Raw genomic sequence first — 21,497 nt, forward strand, 5'->3', positions numbered from 1 at the left:
AGAGAGGGACAGACATAGAAGGATTGCACTCATCTGTGGAATATAAAGTAACAGAATGGGAGACTAACACCCAAGATTAGTAGAGATAAGGACCAGGAGGTTTGCTCCACAGCTTGGAAGCCGGCCTCACATGCTGGAGAAAAAGGCAGCTCAGACAGAGAAGGAACACCAATAAAAGGTGCTGGGAGGACTCGCTCGGGTTGGGAGCTGCCGAATATAGACTATAGACTAAACGCAATGGCCACTCAATACCTCTATTGCAAACCACAATACCCCAAAAGAGAGAGAGAACAAAAGGGAATGCCCTGCAACAGAGTCAGGGTGGGGAGCTGCAGGGAGGGATACTGAGATCAATGGTGGTGGAGAATGGGCACTGGTGGAGGGATGGGTAACGGACCATTACATGACTGAAACGTAAATACAAACATTTATAAGTATGTAACAGTACCTCACGTTGATTCAGAAATAAAAAAAAAGAAGCTACATGACTGAAAGGACATAGAAGCTACGTGACTGTGGACCTCAGATAGGTCTTAAGTGGACCTATCTCTAAAGAATCTTCTCTGGGGGGGCCGGAGCGATAGCACAGCGGGTAGGGCGTTTGCCTTGCACGCGGCCGACCTGGGTTCGATCCCCGGCATCCCATATGGTCCCCCAAGCACTGCCAGGCGCAATTCCTGAGTGCAAAGCCAGGAGTAACCCCTGCGCATCGCTGGGTGTGACCCAAAAAGCAAAAAAAAAAAAAAAAAAAAAGAATCTTCTCTGGGAGAGATAGCAAGATAAGAACGATTACAGGACCTCCATCCTCCATTGATAGAGAATCCCCCCTATTGATGCCAACTTCCCAGAAAGTAAAGATGCCATAAGCCACTCTGTCCAGTCACTCTCCTAAAGTCTCTCTGACTTGGTCTTTTTAACTAAGTTGAATCATATCTATTCTTGATATTAGCAAGTCTAGGAGTAAATGAGCCCTAATATCTATGATAGCAAGATGATAGATAGATAGATAGCAAGTTAATTAATAGATAGCAAGATGATTTTTATCTTCCTCAATGGCATCACTCAAGACTTCTGCCCTGAGCTCTCTTTGTATCTAGATCTAGGATCAAGTCTCAGCATAACTTGACCAGTGAAGTGTGTCACTTCTTATGAAATAAAGTAGATTATTTAACAGGAACAAAATCTGCTCTAATAACTGGGAGGCTGTGACTATGTTTGAACGACTGGAAAAATATGCCTGGAATGGGATCTCAAGAGTGATAGAGAGGGTGGGTAAACACAAGGCTGGAGTGGTAGGAAGTTCACTGATAAGAGAGCAATTTTCCACGACTCAATATTTAGTGCTCTCACAAGGACACCCAGGGCCAGTTCTGATAAGATGCTTGGCATGACTCCCTAAAGCTTGGAAACAATGTTCCATAGTATATGAGGTGGAAATGCCAGCACTATCTTGGCAGAGTATTAAGGAAGAGAACAAAAGGTTCAAAGGGGTACCTTGTTGGAATGAATTTATGATGTTATGCCTAGCAACATGCTGACAACGTTCCTCATGAAGGCCCAAAGGACATTCTTCACTAAAGAAATAACATAATGGGACACATGATCAGAAGCCCAGTGGTGGCTATTGTCTAGCTCCAGGGATGAAAACAATGGAACGTTGCCATGACTCTAGATCGTCTACAGGGATAAGATTCTGTAATGCTGGGGACCAGGTTGAAGCAAAGCATACACAATTACACATTAGGCAGCAGGGCTATAATGATAACCAGATGTAACCTGCTGGGATCTGTTGCAATGGCTGTTAATCCATGATGTTCCTGGAGTTAGATGGATGTATTTTTCCCACCAAAGGTATTGCTTGACATATATCCAGAACTTATCAAGTGGGGATGAGCAGAAGACCACCACAAAAGAAAATTATAGTCCCTCATCCATTTTCCAGACCTGAGATAGTTTCTGGGTCCAGAAATCAGCAAAGAAGAAACCAGGTCCCCTTAACAGAGACCCTGAAAATTCCACATAAAAATATATACTAACAATAGCCTAATTCTTTCCCTAAAGGACCTTTAGGCAATTTACCAGAATAGCTATATGGTGTGGGGGGAAGGAGAATGTTCAGAAAATTCAAAGGCTGTTGAAAACCAGATCTGAGTGTATTGATACTGACACCAAAGGACTCTCACAGAGTGGGAGCACAGAGGGTCATTCTTTAAAAGGACTTCAGGCTAATGTCCATCTCACAGGAAGTCCAGTGGGTTACAGCCTCATTCTGAGCTCATTTTCCCAGGTCTTTTAGAGCAAAATTCAGAGAGATACACCTAGTACTTGGCACAATTCCCACATTGGCTCCCTGATCTGTGTAGTACAATCATTATGGTAAAAAAAGAAAAAGGTCAAGAGGAAATCTTCCCTTGCCATACACATATACTCATAACCCCTCCCTCCTGCCTTCCCTTTTTCTCTATGTGTATCTATCTACCTATCTATCTATCTACCTACCTATCTATCTATCTATCTATCTATCTATCTATCTATCTCTGTCACATCCAATAACTAAATCAATTCCTAATCTTAGATGTCTTAGATGGGATTGCAGAGACTAATACCATGTCCACAGATTTAAATTATAAGAAGCACCAGTATAGGCCATATTCCTTCTTTATTGGTCAGCAAAATCAGATGGATTCTGACTAATAATGAACACTTATAAACTTTACATGTAAATTTTCACTCCTGAGTCTGCCACATTCATCTGGTGGATCTGGTTCCGAAAAAGTAGAAAACCTCAATCAGAAGACAAAACAAGAGTCCATACCCTACAGTAATAACTGATGACTTTTTCCTTTGAGATTACTCTTACCAACAGACCAGCAAGCAAACAAGATACTAAACTGGCAGGTGAGATTGGCACCAATTATCATGAGGAGTCTGGATTTCTGCTCAATAATGAGGACAGGAAGGAGTATGTTTGGGACTCCAGTGAATCACTAGGGATGCCTCTTTGTATTTTCTTATCAATGACCATGACTGGGCCATATTCCTTCTTTATTGGTCAGCAAAATCACTCCTGGCAACCAATAGCCCAACAAATTCACACTGCCCAGGGGTTCATAAAATTGGGAATAATGGCTTGGTCCAGTCTTACCTTCCAGAAGGCAAAACACAGTATGAATGCAGGGAGGGCATGGGAAATCAGAATTGGTAATATAAGTACAATATGATGGAAAAACAATTGTAGAATCACAATCAAATGTGATTTTACATATATATGTACACATACATTTATATATACACATATACACACACACACATGGTCAGCCACCATTTTGAAATGAGGTCATACCAAACTTAACTGAGACTGGAGTTCTTCTCGACATAGCACGGTGGACCATAGCTATGGGGTGGCCCGTAGCACGTGCTCTCAGTCCCCCTCACAGACTCCTGAACATTCACGGTACATACCCACAGTTTCCTGTGCATCTGTTTCTCCTCCCCTCCCCCTGAGCTTACTGGTACTGAAGTATGAACACCCCTGGAATCAGTGCTCACTCAAATCCCAGGTGTTTAAGGTGTTGAACTTATTTTCAGCTTCCTCACTCTTCCAAGGGGAGGTACTGCAACAAGTTTCACTTTCAGATTTGGCTCTTTCAGAATCCCTGGGAAGACTGGTTTCCTGTTTCCCATAGATATCACCTGCTCACTAGCACCTCCCTTGGTTGACTTTCTTTCCCTCCCCGCCTCTTCTCTACCCCTTTCTAGTGTCCTTGGCGTTCATCCCCTGAACAAACTGCTTGCACACAAATACTTTGCTGGTGGGGAAACCCAGCCTGAAATACCTATCAGCTCCTCACATTTCAGGCTCTTTCCAGACCCCACAGCAATCAAAGTATCGCTACTTCTTGACTTCCCCTGACAGCTCCAGCATCACTGACATTCCCCAGCCACAGGCTACTAGAGCCCCAGGTCTAAGAATCTCCTAGCATTTTCAGGGAAGTGGTACAGGCCAAGAAGGATTCATGCAGTTTGAACATACAGAGAGAAGAATGGACCTCTGAGTCTCCCTCTATCCTTCACTCTCCTCTTTCCTTCTCGAGTCCTCCCAGATCAACTATTCTCTGCTCCTTTCTCCCAGACACAAGCAGAGCCATAGGACCAGCCACCAGTTCTAAACAGAACCTTCTTGACAGCTCATCCCTTCAAAAAGGGACATCTTTTAAGCTGTCATGCAGTGTTAGAAATTTTCAACTGAGGATGTTTTAGGCACTGTGAATCTGGCTTATGTTGATATTTGAGGACATTTGGGGTCTTCTTTATACCCCAAACTCAAACCTGTAGACAACCACAAATTCCCCCATGCCCAGTGAACCCAAGAATTGCTTTGAGGACTCTTGGCTCATGAGTTCCAGTACAGGAAACTCCTACTCAGAAGAAAAGGAAGAGGAGCACTGTAGACCATGAAGGAAATGGAGGGCAGGCGAGCTGCATTAAAGAGAATAAGATAAAGTAAAAGGCACCCAGGTAGAGCTTGGGGAATGAGAAGGAGGGAGGAAACTATACTCATAAACAAAACATGCATCAACACACAATCAAAGGGGAAACATTAGCAGACTGCAAATGCAATGTAAAGTTGTTATGGCAACCGGAACAGGTGGGTGGGCACGTGTGCCTACTGAATTTACCAAATTAAAGTAAGTATTGCATTTGCTAACTAATTAAATAATGCCTTCTAAATATTTCTATATCCCAGTTATTGAGTGCAGAGTAGGGGAACTACAGCAACATTTATTTACCAGGTTCTAGAGAACAGTCTGTCACCACAGGTGGCTCTGCTGAGGAAAGAACTGAGGGTACAGGCAACGTGAAGACATCCTTTCCCATCCCCAGCTATAGGAGTCCACAGACAAAGGCGCAAACCCTCCCTGGGAGTCACCAGGAAAAGGATGGTGGCGGCAGGGCCAGCCCAGCTGTGTATCCCTGACCTCCCTCAGACTCTCTACTTACTGCCTCCCCTAGCACTACAATAGAAAGGGTTTGGATGGCAAGGATGAGGGAAGGGTAATTTGGGATGACATCAAGATACCAGAGTTCATGCCCTCTCCTGGGCATTGGGCAGCCCCCAGGATACCAACCCAAGTCAGTGGTTGGAGAAGACACTATCCCTTTACATGTGTGTGGGGTCGGGGCTAGGGGGGCAGCTGGAGGGTTAGTTGGTTTATTTAAGGAAAAGAAACAATGCCAGGAATTCTTTGCACCATCTTAGCTGATCTTCCCTGGGGAAATAAATTACACATAACACTGTACACAAACACGGCTCCAAATACAAACCCAGCTGGCAACACACTGGCGTTTCTCTCCCTGGGGAAATAAATTCCAATGTCTATATATCTCTATCTATGGATACAAACACAGAAAAGGTCACCCCATGTCTCCTCCAGTGCTTCTTTCGCTCGGAATTAAACAGTAATTGTTTCAGTGTTTAGTCTTCAGCAAAGGAATAGAGTCAATGGATTAGAAACGCCAATGAAGTAGTTCACCTAAACAAGTAGCTTTACAGACCTCCTTGTTACACCCATGGGCAAAGTGGGAATGGGTGTTATCTGATGACCCAAAAGAGCACTACCTGAAACAAAGAATCCCGGTCAGAATTAGATGCGGCGGGTTGCCTAGAGCTGCTTCAGTGGTTTTCCGTCTGGATGTTTGGACTGATGTTTGGTGGTGATAGAAGTACCAGTGGTGACTGATGGTGTTGATAGGGACTGATGGTGGTAACTGCACTACTGGTGGTGATGGCAGTAATGATTACAGTAGTAGAGGTGGTAGTGATGGTCACAGTCATGGCGGTGGTAGTGGGTCTCGTGGGGACAATACAGTTCCTCTGCTTTCCTATCGCAGGAAAACTGCAGCAGCCTTAGCTTACAACGGTACATTCCCCCAGTCTGAAAGCCTCAGTGATAAAGTAGTCACATTTCACAGGTGAGAACTGAACGCTGGAACTGGTGACAAATTAATAAAGTGCTAAGAAGGCAGCAATCTGCTCCCCTGTGGTCATGTTATGCACAGGCTGGCATAGCAGAGAGACAGAGAAGCTGCACCGTATGTCATTTCTATCCACTGTTCCCTCTACTGACCCCCAGGACTTTGTCAGGGGGCGACCCATGGGATAGCAACGCAGTGCCAGGTGCTTGGACAAGAGCAATGTTGTGCTCCCAGTGAGGTCAGAAGGATGTTCTGGCAGCACTAGAGCCATGTGGAACTATGCTACCCGATCTCTAGGGGCTCTGCATTCCCAAACACAGAGCCATACCCTCCCAAATCCTCCATATGAACCTCACAGAACCCCAGCCCATGTAGACCTTCATTGTTAACCTGCCTTCTTCTGCCTTTATCCCCCCTTCTCTGGGCCACACATCCCAACTAAGACTCATGTGCAGTTGTATGCACACATAGTGATGCCTTTGATTCCTCCAGCACACATGTGAGATCACTGCACTCCCAACTCTGGTCCACACATTGCGTCTCAGCACAGACTACATGTCACCTTTGGTTATGGTACACACACGGACAATTCTGATCCCTGCTGCATACATGAGACCATGTGCTGGAGCTGCATGCTAACGTTATCAGCAAATTCTTGGTGGCTGATGGACCAACAGGGAAGTTAACAGAAACCAGGGGCTCTGGAAACAGGACAGTCCTGTGGCACAAACTCTTATGCTGCAATGGGTCTGACTTTGTGTCCCAAACAAGTTACAGTCAGGTCCAGATTATGTCTGTGGGGGCTGGAGCGATAGCACAGCGGGTAGGGAGTTTGCCTTGCACGTGGCCGACCCAGGTTCGATTCCCAGCATCCCATATGGTCTCCTGAGCAACACCAGGGGTAATTCCTGAGTGCAGAGCCAGGAGTAACCCCTGTGCATTGCCAGGTGTGACCCAAAAAAGCAAAAAAAAAAAAAAAAACAGATTATGTCTGTGGCTTTTGGATCTGTCACAGACATCAGGGCTTCCGCCATGTCTCACCTCTCTCAATCTGCATCCTCCCCAGGTCTTCCTCTTGGATCCTGCTGGATCCAGCTCCCCATAGTACCCAGCTGGGACCTCAGGACTCAAGTCTCTAAGGTGCATGTGTGTGGTGGCGGGGGGGGGGGTGGGGGGTGGAGGAGGAGTAGCCTCCCAGGACCCAGGTTTCTTAGAGTTGGAAAACTGAAAGATCAGCCAAACTCTGGAAGCCCACACCCACCTAGAGGTCCAGCTGCCTTGCCCTCTCAGTCATAGCAGGCCTGACAGTGAGGGATGCTGGTGTCCAGCACTTTCGTTCCGTTAGCTCTCGGCTTGTCCTCTCCAACCAGTCCTCAGGGCAGGGAGATGTGCTTCTCACTGAGATGGAATAGAGTGAGAGCTGCTTGACACACTTCTAATTCTGTCCTCTGAAGCCAGATTCTGGCCAATCTGCGTCCCAAGTGCTTCGAGGCGAAGGACAGGGTGCAATGGAACAGGATGGAGGCTGAGAACAGACTCTGGCATGAGAGGGTGGCCTGGCAGTCCGGTAGGGACATTGGCAAAGGACACCTTTGGCTGTACATTTATGTGCTATGTGACCCTAGGTATGTGACTTAACTCTGAGCCTCAGGGTCATCTGGTAAAACGGACTTGGGTAATTTTAAAGTTTCTGTAGCATCAGGCTGTTGCGAGACCAAGTAAGAACGTAAGCACAGCACTGAGCCCTGTCCAGAAAGTGGTCAGTCACGCCAGAGAGAGCCGAAGTGCTGGAGCTACATTAGTATGGACCATAGTGATAAGCACAGGAGCCCAGTTGGCACATGGTCAGTCTGTCACCTCTGACACCTGCAGCCTGGCCAGGCAGGGTAGGGCAGCCTGGAGTAATGGGGTAGGGAGGTGAGGAAGCATATGAAGTACTGGAGAAGTTACTGGAATGGAACCTTTCAGAAGAGCTTAGAAATAATTGGAGTGATTTCAGTGGATCCCACCCTATGTCTAGGATCGGTCATAGGGACACTGGCTAGAAGGGGGTAAGACACACTGTGGGTAAAGGAAGAACTCAAAGGAGAGTGACTGTTCTCAGGTTAGGCTGGGGCTGGACAGTGCCTGACTTCGAGACCTTGCAGTCTTGGAGGAACCATTTGTCCAGGTCCTGGCTTGATCCATGTGGAACAATTCCAAAATGCTCTTCATGGCCCCTGTCTTCCCTTCTAGGAAAATACAACAGAAACTTTATATGAGAGTTCATATAAAGGGGTGGTAGGAGTCCCAGAGACTCAGAACAAGAATTCACTAGGCAAGAGTCATCCGGTAGTCAAGAGGCACCAAGAAACACTCCCCTGAGCTGTCAGTATGGGACAAAACAACCCTGCTGGCTCTTCTCTGCTGGAGCTCTCTGGAGGATGCAGACATTGTCTGAGTTCCCCCAAGATGCAGATGACTCCCTGGAGTTTGGGGACACCAAATGACCTCCTGTGAATGCTCATGGAGTGTTCTCGCCCCATGGAGGGAAGCTTTCCTGTGGATCGGCCTGGGGGAGCACAGAGCACAGGAGGAGTCCACATAGGGTGCTGCTTAGAGGATGTGAGATCCTTGAAGGCTCACACATCCTCTAAGCAGTCAGAGTGAACACACACACACACACACACACACACACACACACACATTCCACCCAGGATAGGGTACTATGAGGGACAGGTGGAGCCTGGGGGAGAAGAGAATTGCTCCGTGGGGGACACCGGCTGGGAGGAGGAAAGCCATCCCCAGGGGGCCGGGTTGCAAAGCCCGCTGTAGAGAATGCTCAGCAGCATGGCACATCTGGACTGTGCAGTCACAGCCGGGGAGCTCTGTTCTTCTGCGCTCACTCTCTGGACTCTGGGGCTTGCTGGCCTGCAAGAATCATCCCCCTGCTGCTCCCCAGCTTGACTATTCACAGAGATCACAAGCAGCAGCACCCACCCCCACCTCCTTTACTGAGCTCTGACATTCAACCCAGGGCACCCTCCACCTGCACTGATCACAGGTGAATAAGCCGGAGCCCTGGCAGCAGCCCTGCCCCTGTCCCTCCACCTCCACCCAGCCCAGAGAAGTCCACACAAGCCAAGCTGAAGCCTGTGTGTCCTGCCTGCCCTGTCCCTCCTACGAACACCACCCTAAAGGCTCCTGCCTGTCTCCTCACAGAGCCCAGTGCTTCCCCAAGGGGCCCCTGCGCCCTGCTTCCTGTTCCAGAATGTCTCTCCCTGTTTTCAGGGATCCAGAGATGTCCGCATCTCTCTAGAGACTGGACGGACTTCATGGCAGTCGTCTCTGGATCTTGCCATCCCCTTATTCAAAAAACTTCTTAGTACCCCTAGGACATGTGGCTTGACTTTCCGAGGGATGGCAATCGTGGGTGAGATTTATTTCTAGGAAACCAGTGAATGAGAAAGAAGCAGAGATTTCCCAGGAGACCAACTAGGGCAATGAAGAGACAGACTGCCTAGATCGTCCTGCACTCCGACAGACTCAGGGCAGAAGTGCAGGTGAGGAGAGTGGTCAGGGTTAGGGTGAACCCCTTGCTAGTGACCAATTCTAATTTAATACCAACCCCACGTGGCCTTCTGGACCCCACCCTGGCGGGCTCTGGCATGACATCCTCAGACCTGAGCCTTAAATGAAAGGGCCTGATTGATCTGAGAATCGCCAGGAGATTCCCCAATTCCCTGAGCGCCGTGTAGAAGTCTCCCAACCCTCATCAAAATAAAGGGGGCAGAATTCAAAATGTTCCCCAGAGCATCTACCAAAGACATCTTTGAGCTGTAGGATAGCCCAATTTAAGGAGTGTCTAAAGAATAAGCCCCTGGGGTCTTCATGAGGACGGCCAAGAAGGGCTAAAGAGGAGCCTGAAGTCTTCACGAGGGAGTGCTGGTCTCCTGGGGTGAGGACTCCCAGTGCTCCTGCACCTGACATTAGGAGATGCAGCCTTCATCAGCTGAGCTTGGGAGGAGGGTTCTTGGACAGAGGGTGGCGATGAACTCAGAAGAGAAGAAAACACAGTGTCCCTAAGGCCTGTATGGGAAAAGATTTTTGTTTTCCCCCACTGTTCCTTGCAGAGCTGGATGCAGTGTATTCCAGTGAGGCATTGAGGAGTAGGAGAAAGAGAGAGCTCTGCATACGTGCAGAGTGTTGAAGGGGAAGGAGTGGGGGAGAGGGGAGGAAGATTTGTGCCAGACATGAACCAGCTACTGGAGGGAAGAAAGGGCCCTTCACTCTTGCAGCCTTGCAGGCTGGAAAGACAATGGCATGAGGTCAGCAGCAGGGTCCACACTGCTGCAGGGCGAAGGCCTGAACACTAGGTCTTTCACGTCTCCCCAGGGGTAAAGCTTGGTCCCCCTCGCAATGCTGCCCCACTACCTGCCAGGAAGAATGGAGCCCTTTGAGCACCCCAGCTAGAGGTCAGGGGGCAACTTTTCCAAGTCTGTCTCCATATGGGGCCTTGCACCAAGAATGTCCTGCTGTTCAGAAAGAGCGGATTCAACAGAGTCCATTGTTTGGGGCTGAGGCCAGGCTAGAGGCTTGCGGGATGCTCAGGGCCTTGAACGTCAGCCGATTCTTGAGTTATTTCCCAAACAAGAGGTTATCTCATCCCAGTCTGGGTGTCAGAGAGCACAGAATCTGTGGGTCTCCTTTTCTTGACCAGGAGAGGACATAAACTCAAGAAATACCCGGAGAATCCATTCAAGTTAGTGAGTCCTACAGCCTTAGGGGACTTCTACCTGAATGGTGAGCTTTAGTCAATGTCTCCGTGGTGGGGGCAATTATTGAGAAGAAAACTCCCAAGGAAAACTGTCTTAAACTCTTTGGCCCTGTCCTATAAGGGCTTCCCAGGCCAAAACTGTCTCTGCTCCAGGTTAGGAGGGGTCCGCAAAGACTCTTCCAAGGAAATGGGCTTCATGGCAGGGTATGCCAATGGCTCCAGTGATACATTTCCAGATATACAGAATCCAAAACCATGCCAAGAATGGATAGTTGGGTCTAACTTTGCAGGATAGTCCCTGGAATTGTGACTCTCTCTCTCTTCCCCAACATATTTGGTGCAAAAATAATTGATGGTGAATAAGAAATAAAATCATGTACGGCCTTCTAGCTTTCTCTGTTACTTCCCACTGGGTGTATAGCCTTAGGAACCCTTCCTTCCTCTTGCCTCAGTCTCCTCATCTATAAAATGAGAGAGTTGGACTAAATCAGCACTGACCCACTGAAATTCCATGTGAGTAGAATACATCATTTTAAATTTTCTCTTAGTCACATTAAAAAAGAATGTGCTAAATTAATTTTTAATAATTCATATCATTAAACCCAATGTGTACAATAGATTATCACTTCAACCCACAATGGATGTGAAAAAAATTTAATAAGATCATTTTACATACTTCCCATGCTTCTCATTTGAAAAGTTGGCTTATATTTTATTCCTGCAGCATATGGGCCCCAGATCAGTTACGTTTCAAGTGTTAGCTGGCCATAGTGTAGGTCTAGATAATCCCGAAGTCTCTTCTCATTTAGATGACTTTTGAATTCATGAGTTCACCCCAACCGTTCAGCTGAAACCAGACTCCCCATCACCAGGCTGGTCCTGTCGGCTCACCAAGAATCAAGACCACCTCTTCCCTGCCAAGTGCCATATGCTGTTCAGTGCTTACTCTTGCTCCCTCTGTGTACAGGGCTCAGGCTGCCTGGGCAACTGCCTAAGCCACAAATCGTTTTTGCCCCAACACTTCCTCAGGCTATAGTGTGACCTTGGTTTCCTAGAATCCTCTTCCCCTCTGCCTGCCCATTTTAAAATATCTAACTGAGGTAAACACAGAAGATCAGGAATTAGCTGCCCACTTGTGTGGCAATTTGTCTCCCAGAAAAAAATCTGTACATATCTGTATTCTCCCAGTCAGAGGAGAAAGCTCCATTATGTCAGACCTAGATACCAAAGAGCCAGGCGATACTCACAGCCTCTCTTAAGACCCTGACCCTGATGTAGATGAGGTAGAACAGTGAAGGATGACCAAACCTGTATATTCTAAAATGTTAATTTGGATATAGCATCATCAGAAGTCAGCTCAGCCAGGCTCTCAGCAGGAAACAGATGGCTCACTCAGACTGGGTAATTGAAAGAGTTTAATGAGAGAACTGTTTTAAAACATGTGGGAAGGGTTTAGGGAAAGCCACATGGGATACTATGTACCATGGCCCTGAGCCTGAAGTGGCCAGGGGAAGGATATATTGGAAAGGGCATAGAACTTTTGTATGGCAAGGCCACTTAGCAAGATCTGCCACAAATGGAAGCAGTCCTTTAGGAAATGAGAGCAGGGAATGTGGATGCCAGTTCATTCTCCTTCTGCCTCTGTCTCCCTTTGGTTCATCCCATTGACAGCAGCCCAGCTAAAGCCAAAGGTCAGGGATTCCATGTAGGTGAACCTCCCAGAGCACAGAAAAGGGTGAAGTGGAGTCAGAGGGACCATAATTAGATATTTATCTCAGATACTGTAGTGGGGACATAAGGGATAAACAGGGATGAGGTCAGAAGAGTCAGAGAAGGAGATTTTCTGGGAGAGAAGGGCTATGCCTGAATCCTGGAGGATGGGTAGACTTTGGAGAGATACAGGAAGAACCCTTCAGTTTGGAGAGCAGATTCAAGAGCAAATGGCCTGAGGAAAGTCAACAGCCGGAGATGACTGCAGAAACACTTAGGACTGCAGGGAAAAGAGGTTGGGTTTCAGAGCAAATTGCTGCTGGAGCTCAAAGGACCACCATCTCCAAGATGAAGACATAAAATTTCTCCGTGGGAAGTTTAAACTTGAAAGCGGGCCCTTGTGAAAGGAGAGCCCTTGGACACGAGAGGAGTTGATGTTGAATATCCCAGGGCAAGATTTGAAGATAGCAGAGCAAGAGAAGTTACCCAAGTTTAACCCTGAAGGGTCACTGGCTCTAGCCTCTCAGCATAGTCCAGGAAAATAATGGTCTAATAGCCATCAGGGTAATAATACGGATCAATTCCGGTATAAAAACATCAACTTGCATGAGGTCTTCAAATGTATTAGCTCGTCTGATAATCTCAATAGCCGCAAGAAGGCAAAGGAGGAAATTGGGGAGAGAGGCAATGAGAACAATGGCTACTAGTATGTGGGGGATACTGTCGAGACCACTGAACCACTTCATAAGTCCACAGTCCCTTTGACCCCATTATATAAATCAGAAAACTAGTGATTTGTCCAAAGTCAGAGAGTTATTAAATGCAAGGGAACTGGAACTCAACATCTGATACTAAATCTAATGAACTTTTCACATTCAGAATATAATGAGAAGGTAATGCAAGCCAGCATCAAATGAGACTCCACATACATTTTGCTGACAAGATGACAGAAATAGCATTAGAGGGGCTGAGCTGAATTTGGTTTGCAGACAAGGCTAGAGGTCAGAGCGTGGTAATCTGGGAGGGCAGCCTGTGAGATAACACCCCATGGTGAAACAGGACAGGAGCTGAGATCCTTCCAGAACCCAGATGCACTTTCCACAGGAAACAATCTCTTTTGTCCTAGGATTGCTGATCCAACAGCTATAAAAGAAAGTCCCTCCCCAGGTCAGTCAGTCATGTGTCCACATTCCACATTTCTGCCCCATGTAATCAGTCCAAAAACAAAATGTCAAGCGTCCAGAAAGATACACTGAATTTAATTTCAGAGTCTGTATGACCTACAAGTCTTGCAAATCTTACTGAGAAACAGGGAAATGATTTTAAAAGTGCCAGGTTACCACCCCAGCTATGGAGTGAGGGAGGAGGACAGAGAGGAACACCAAGTTTATTATCCCTCTATGTTATTTTTTTTTGCATTTAAAATTTTTATTAAGAGCCTGATATTTGAACATAAATTCATTCCAGAGTTCACACTCTTAATCTGTAATCTCTTACCAATTTCTTAATATAGTATCTTTAATTTTTATATGCTATAAATACTTCGTAGTAAAGCATAGAGAAACAGACTTTACCAATATTTTTAATTAGTGAATCACCGTGAGGGTACAGTTACAGATTTACACAGTTTCATGCTTGTGTTTCACAATGTTCAAGAACCCGTCTCTCCACCAGTGCCCATTCTCCACCATCAATAAACCCAGTGTCCCTCCCACCCCCCAATCCCATCCCCCCACCCCACCTCACCTCTGTGGCAGAGCATTCTCTTTTGTTCTCTCTCTCAGTTTGGGTGTTGTGGTTTGCAATAGGGGTATTGGGTGGCCATAGTGTTCAATCTAGGTTATCTCTCTATCTTAGATGAGCACAGCAGGTAGGGCATTTGCCTTGCATGCAGCTGACCTGGGTCTGATTCTTCTGTCCCTCTCAGAGAGCCCGGCAAGCTACCGAGAGTATCCCGCCCACACAGCAGAGCCTGGCAAGCTACCCATGGCATATTCAATATGCCAAAACCAGTAACAACAAGTCTCACAGTGAGATGTTACTGGTGCCCACTCGAGCAAATCGGTGAACAATGGGACGACAGTGCTACAGTGCTATCTTAGGTGTGAAACAGAAGCCATGTTAAGAAAGACTTTCCTATTTCTTCCACCGCTAGTTAGAAAATGCAGGTCATCCATTCTGACCTGGGCTGTGTCTATAAGGGAAAAGTTGCGTATGGGGGAAGATCAGCCAGCTATCCTGAAGGAATCAGCCAATAGGGTTTGCTTGAGTCTATCTGATTTGGTATTTAAATCAAGAATATGGGACTTTTTGTTTTGGGGCCACACCTGGAGATACTCAGTGGTTACTCCTGGCTCTGCACTCAGGAATTACGCTTGGCAGTGTTTGGAAGGATCATAAGGAATTCCAGGGATCAAACCTGGGTCAGCCCCATGCAAGGTGAACACCCTACCTGCTGTACTGCCTCAAAATCAAGAGGGCTGGGACTTGCTGCACCTAGGGAGCAGGGAAGAACTGGGTCTGTGGAGACCCACTCCTCTCGTGCAATACTTAGCCTTGCTTAGCATCAGCACAGTCATTTCAGAAAAGACCAGCTCTCACCGGTGACCCTCAGTTGAACCCACAACACTATGCCAAACCATCGGTTGAACCAGACACCCATTTATGGCAATCAGCCGAAAAGGCAAGACTATCCCTCATCCCCTTTTATGGGAATCAGCTGAAAAAGCAGAATCACCCCTGCTTAGTAGAGATGAGTTCGTAGAGATAACCACCCGAACCAATCAAGGAAAAGGACAACAGGGAGTGGTATGAGATGGTCAGGAAAGTGTCTTGCATTTTTAGATTATAAAAGGATCCTGGAAAGGAGGGGAAAGGTCACTCTTCTACTAGAGACAGCCCTGACCGGTCAGCTCTCAGCTTTCTCAGCTTTCTGGACTCAACGCTTGCTTGACTTGTGCCGAATAAAATTTTATACTACAAAGCTCATTGCTTCGTGTGGTCTTTCAGATACAGGACCCTAACAGGTCACAGTCATGGCTGCTTCAGCAGGGGCCTAAGTTGCATTGTTAGGAAGCCTGGAGAAAGTGACCCCTCACTCCTCAGGGCACTTCAGAATCTTTGGTTAGTCCTGACCCAGTACAGATGCCTGGAGGGTCCAGTTCAGTGATCTGAGTGAAGGCCTGAAATCCTTCAAATATATTTTGATAATAATTTTTAAAGCACTTCACTTTTTAAAATGTAGCCAAAGGGGGCTGGAGCGATATAGCACAGCAGGTAGGGCATTTGCCTTGCACGCGGCCGACCCACGTTCGATTCCCAGCATCCCATATGGTCCCCCAAGCACTGCCAGGAGTAATTCCTGAGTGCATGAGCCATGAGTAACCCCTGAGCATTGTGGGGTGTGACCCAAAAAGCAAATTGAAAAAAAAAAGTGCAACCAAAGTGAGAAACGCTGCTATCAACCCAATTCTAGTGTCTTTCACTTCGTCCCCCATCTCTGGGGTGCTCTCCCAGGAGGCAGTGTGAAATGTAGTGTGGGACAAAGCTAGATGATTGCTTTGACTCTATCCCCACCACTGCCCCAGTGTTCAAGCACAAGCCCAGCATTGCATAATCCTTGAGCCCCCCCCCCAAACATGGAGACTAGTACTCTACTTCCTAGATGGCTGCTCTTCTGACCTGATCACTGCCAGCTCACCTATTCGGAGAAAGAAGTCTGCCTCTCCTCCCTCTTTCCTGCCTCTCCTCCACTCTTCCCACTTATTCCATGCCTCGTGGATTGTTGTGAAGACGACAGGACCACCAGTCCCTATTTGGCTTCCAGTTCTGACCCAGAATCCAGGACTGGGCCCTCCTGTGCCCTGCCCTGAAGTGCCTCCTCTATGTGACAAGGGAGAGGTGGGGGCAGAATGCTGGCTGGACAGTAGCCCCTGGGCTGATCTGCCCCATATCTGAAATTGCACCCTTGGTGCTAATGTGTTTCTTCCTGTGGTCCTGGGCTCTAAAGCCAACAGCCACTTACTAAGCAATGTTCGCATTTATTTGTGAGATTATACAAACCTTTATGGCACACTTAGAGAGAGGAATAAATCCCTGCTCACATGGCCCAATTTGTTGTTCTAACCTGACACTTTCCTGTCATAATCACCTTTCTTTCAGTTGGTTATGGCCCAGGCTGTTAGGGATTTATTAGAAGCATTTTATAATGTGCTTTACAAGATGTTGTTTGAGTCTGCGGCTTTGTTTATAGGCGAGAAAGTGGGGAGAGGGAAGGAGGGGGAGGAGAGACAGGAGAAAAGGAGAACTGAGCTCGGGTACCAGAACATGTCTCTGTGCACCGAGTTTAATGGGAGCTCTCTCCACTCTCCACCCCCACCCCACCCCTCCTCACCCACCACTTGAGAAACTTTGATCTCACACTTCTGCAAAGGTATTGATCTTCTCCAGAGGGCAGGGGGTGGGGGGGAGACACAGACATCAAGGAGATTTTAAGATAAGACTGGGGATGACGAGACCTCCTTTAAAGCAGGTAAAATATCAGAAAGTGCTAGATGTGGGATTTCTACCGACTAGCAACTTGGAGACAGCCTTCCCTATGTTCTTCCGAGTTCTTCCTGAGGGCTGCAGGTAGCTCCCCTGCGACTCACCCATCCTTCCCAAAGAGACTTAGACTGAAACTGGTCTGGGGAGCTTAACTGGAGATTGCAAAGATCTACTTGACAAATACTTCTAAGCACCTTGATTCAAATTTCATTCTCTCTGGGAACTCACCCTAGCAAGAAAGGTTTGCAAGCTCCATAATTCTCAGAGTGGTCACAGAAAGCTCCAGAAGCAAATAAGGAAGGGCAGTTTTGCAGAAGGGGTAAACACAGAAATGTTATGTGCAGCTTGAGCCAGGGCTACTGAGAAGAACAAGCCTTCCTGTGTCAGGAAGGACAGGCTTGCCACCCGAGGCTGCTGTGTGCAGAGGGTAAAGCAAGGCCAAAGAAGTTGGTCATTACAGCTAACTGCTTAGCGTGGTCAGGTGTCATGGACTTTGCTAGGAGCTAGAGACATTAGTGAACAAACAGGAAGTGCCTTTATGCCTCTCAAGTATCCAGAGCCCAGGGGTGTTTTGCTGATTCTCAAGTCAGCCAGGCATGGAGAATGTAGGCAAAGGTTCATCTAAGGAACAGGAATGAGTTCCTTGTAGCTGTGCAACGGCACAAAACAAAACTGAGCAGGGAGCCACGAGCCAGAGGACCACAGTAAAGAGCATTCACTTTATTCTAAGGGACAAACAAAAGGGTGTCATCGGGGAATTTTAAAGGACACTGACAAGAGCCAGCAAGTATACTCAGTGCTCAGGCATTGGTTTCTAGTACAACTCTCAAATCAAAGGACCCAGGACTGCTGGGGAAACGGCAGATCCTAGGACTGGGGCAGAATATGCCAGTTGAGACCAGAGGAGTGTGTCGTCCCAACACACAGAAAGAGGTAGGCATGTCAGATGGGCAACGGAGTTCCCAAGGCCAAATCTGGGACAATGTGAGCAGCAAATAAATAGTATCGCATTGGATTATAACTCGAAGTATAATATAAGTTCCTATGTGGGAATCCTGACAAAAAATAATAATAATAATAAGTGAATAAGGGAGAAGCACAGCTTCCCGTTGGAAGGAATTGCAGCGTTGCTCCTCTTTCTCTGGTAGATGGTGTCTAATTCACATGTGGGCTTCTCTTAGAACTTGGTTCCAAAAAATAGAATTTCTCAACCAGGGAAACCAAGGTCAACACCATTGGTGGCGAATCACATTGCTAGCCTGTGTCCCTTTTGTAGTTTTAATTTTGTTGCAATTACAGATTTAGACCATTAGATAGATGCACAGTATTATAAATTGGCATCTGCTTATGCTACTTCATGCTTTGCCACCCAAATCTAGTCCTGTCTACCTCCGTGGAAGATATGTGATGGGAACTTTCTCCGATATGACCAACTCTTTTCTTACTTCCCTTCAATATCTATGAGGGTTTTTTGTTTTGTTTTGTTTTGTTTTGTTTTGTTCATTCTTCTGAGTCTTTATCTTTCGCATGAGAAAAATTATACAGTAACTATCTTTCTCCATATTATTTATTTTTTCTTAGCATAATACCCACTAGGTCCATCCATGATGTCATAAATGGCATGATTCAGCCTTTCTTATAGTTGAGTAATAATTCATTTTGTAAATATACTACCTCTTCTTCATCTATTCTTCCTGAATTCAAGCAGGCTGTTTCCCCATCTTGAGTCTTGTATACAATAAAACATTGCAATAAAAAAGGTGTATATATGTCTTTTCATAGTCTATTACTGTTTTAATATTCTTCAGAAATATACGAGGAGCAGCATTACTAAAGCATATAATAGTATTTCTATTCCTTTATTTTTTTCCAGAATCCCCACAATATTCTCCTTATTGACAGTATTGATTTACATTTCCATCAACAGTGCAAGGAATTTCCCCTCCTCACATCATCCCCAGTACTGGATTTTTATCTCCTTAACACAGGTCATTCTCACAGGTGGGTGGTGTTATCTCACTATGGCTATGAGTTTCCCTAGTGAATATCTCTTCATGTACCTCCTTCTCACCTTAATGTCTTCTTTAGATATGCATCTATTCAGATATTCTGTCAACTCTTTAATATTATTTTTTGCCCTAAAGATATCTGAGTTTCTTATATTGTTTATATGTTAACTCTTTGTCAGGTATATGACTTGCAAATATCTTCTCCTATTCAGTAAGTTGCTTTTTATTTTAATTATGGTTTATTTCACTGTGCAGTTACTTTTTTTAATCATCAACTTTCTTATGTTTGCTTTGTTTCCCTTTTCATTTGAGTCAAGTTCACAAAGACAACACTAACTGATATTGAAGAGTTTACACCCATAATTCCTTCTATGTAGGTATGGTTTCAGGTCTAACATTCATGTTTTTCTTCTATTTTGCACTCATTTCTGAGTGGTATTTTTTCATGCCATATTATGTGGCTATTCAGTTTTTCAACACCATCTATTGAAGAGACTTTCCTTTATCTGCTGCATAATCTTGGCTCCTTTGTGATAAATTAATTGTACATGCATGGTTGGGCTTATTTTTGAGCTCTCAATTCTGTTTCATTGATCTGTGTATCCATGTTCACTCAAATACCAGAGAGCCTCTCCCCTTGACCCAATATTATGAGAAGGACATATCACCTCTAAGATCTTCTAGAATCCCAGGCTACCTATGAGGAAAGCATCAAATAAACCCAAATTGAATTACCCAACTAAATATTCCTCAAAACTGCTAGCTCACTAAAATGTCGATATTCTAAGAAACTGTCTTAACCAAGAGGAACCTGAGGAGATACTATGGCCAAGTGGAATCCTCTGTGGAGTCCCAAGGCCCAAAATAAAGAGCACTAAGGGAAATTGGTGAGATGTGAAACAAGATGTGAAACAGTGTGCATTGAAAAGTAGTATGTGAGGAACTTTCTTGGTTAGGCATGGGCATATGGAGCATCAACAAAAAGGAGCACAAGGAAAGGGCCATGTGAAAATTCTCCGTGATACCTTTGCCAATTTTTCTGTACATCTAAAACTACTATAAATTTTTCACTTTTACTGAGATGCTGGAGCGATAGCACAGCAGGTAGGGTGTTCACCTTGCACGCGGCCGACCTAGGTTCGATTCCTCCACTCCTCTCTGAGAGCCCAACAAGGTGCTGAGAGTATCTCGCCCGCATGGCAGAGCCTGGCGAGCTACCCGTGGCGTATTCAATATGCCAAAAACAGTAACAAGTCTCACATGGAGATGTTACTGGTGCCCGCTTGAGCAAATCAATAAGCAATGGGATGACAATGACTTACAATATGACTAATAATGGCTTCTCATGCACGTAATTCCAGCACCATATCAGCTTCCTCTCCCAAGGATCCCAACAACCCTCCCTCTAAACCCCACTCAGTCTAAACCTCCAACTCAGTTATGTGGATGGGTTCTCCCATAACGTACCTTTGGACTTTTGCTGCTACCTTTCTGTGTGTCTTTAAGTCCTGCATATGACAGATCATTCTGTATCTTTTCACATTAGGTTATTTTTGTTAAGTTATCACTGAGGAGCAAGGAACTGGTCTTGGAGGTCAGATAAACATGGAGCATTTCCCTTCTCTGCAGTCTAGTCCACGGCTGTGAGTATGCCTGTTGTCCTTGGGTCAAGGTTCCTAGCGTGTGAGAGGAAGTCAGCAACATCTGTCTCACGGAACCCTTTCACCATGCATGTGGAGTCTAACAGAGAAGACCAAGAAGAAGCAGCCACTCTTGCTATTGGCGGCTGATCCAACGGGAGCAAGTGGGATGAGGGCAAAGGAGGCAAAACAGAGTCAGGCTCTTGGACTGGGGACTGGCAAGAAAGGAAAAAACAATAGAAAATCTTTCAGGCACAGGCAGGAAGAAAGGAAGTGTGACATCTGGACATCAGGGAAACCTCCAAGGAAATGCTGACTCCAGACCCCTCTTGGCGCCCTGCTCCCTTGAGGGTGTCCCGACCCGCAGGGTGTGGAGAGTGAATGCAGGAAGCTTCCGTGACAGAGCACAGTGCCTGGTGCAGAGATAAACATCCACTACATGCCATGTCACCCTGCCACAACTGTCTTCACATTGGGAAGGGTTTTCAGTGGAGACGAGAAACTGTGGGGGACATGCCTGAGCATGTCACCTGCACTGGGACAATAAGAACAGAAGTCAGAGCAGCTGACTTCCACTCTCACAGACTGTCCAACCCCTGCCAGAGATGACAGTAGGGACATCATAGTGGACAGAGAAACAGGTCCCAGGAGCCTTTCAGGAGGTCAGTTCAGGGGCTCTCTTCTCCCAGGAAGTCAGGTGGGTTTAGTGCCCCTTCACAGTGCTCAGAGCCAGGAGGAGTGAGCCCCCCAGACAAGCCCAAGGCTCTCTTCTTATCTCCTGTCCCCCCAGAACGTGCAAGAGGAGCAGAAATTCGCAAAAAAAGTTATGAAACTCATGGAGTTTCATAAGATAGTGAGATG

This window comes from Sorex araneus, chromosome 7 (assembly GCF_027595985.1).
Source record: "Sorex araneus isolate mSorAra2 chromosome 7, mSorAra2.pri, whole genome shotgun sequence".
Taxonomy (NCBI): Eukaryota; Metazoa; Chordata; class Mammalia; order Eulipotyphla; family Soricidae; genus Sorex; species Sorex araneus.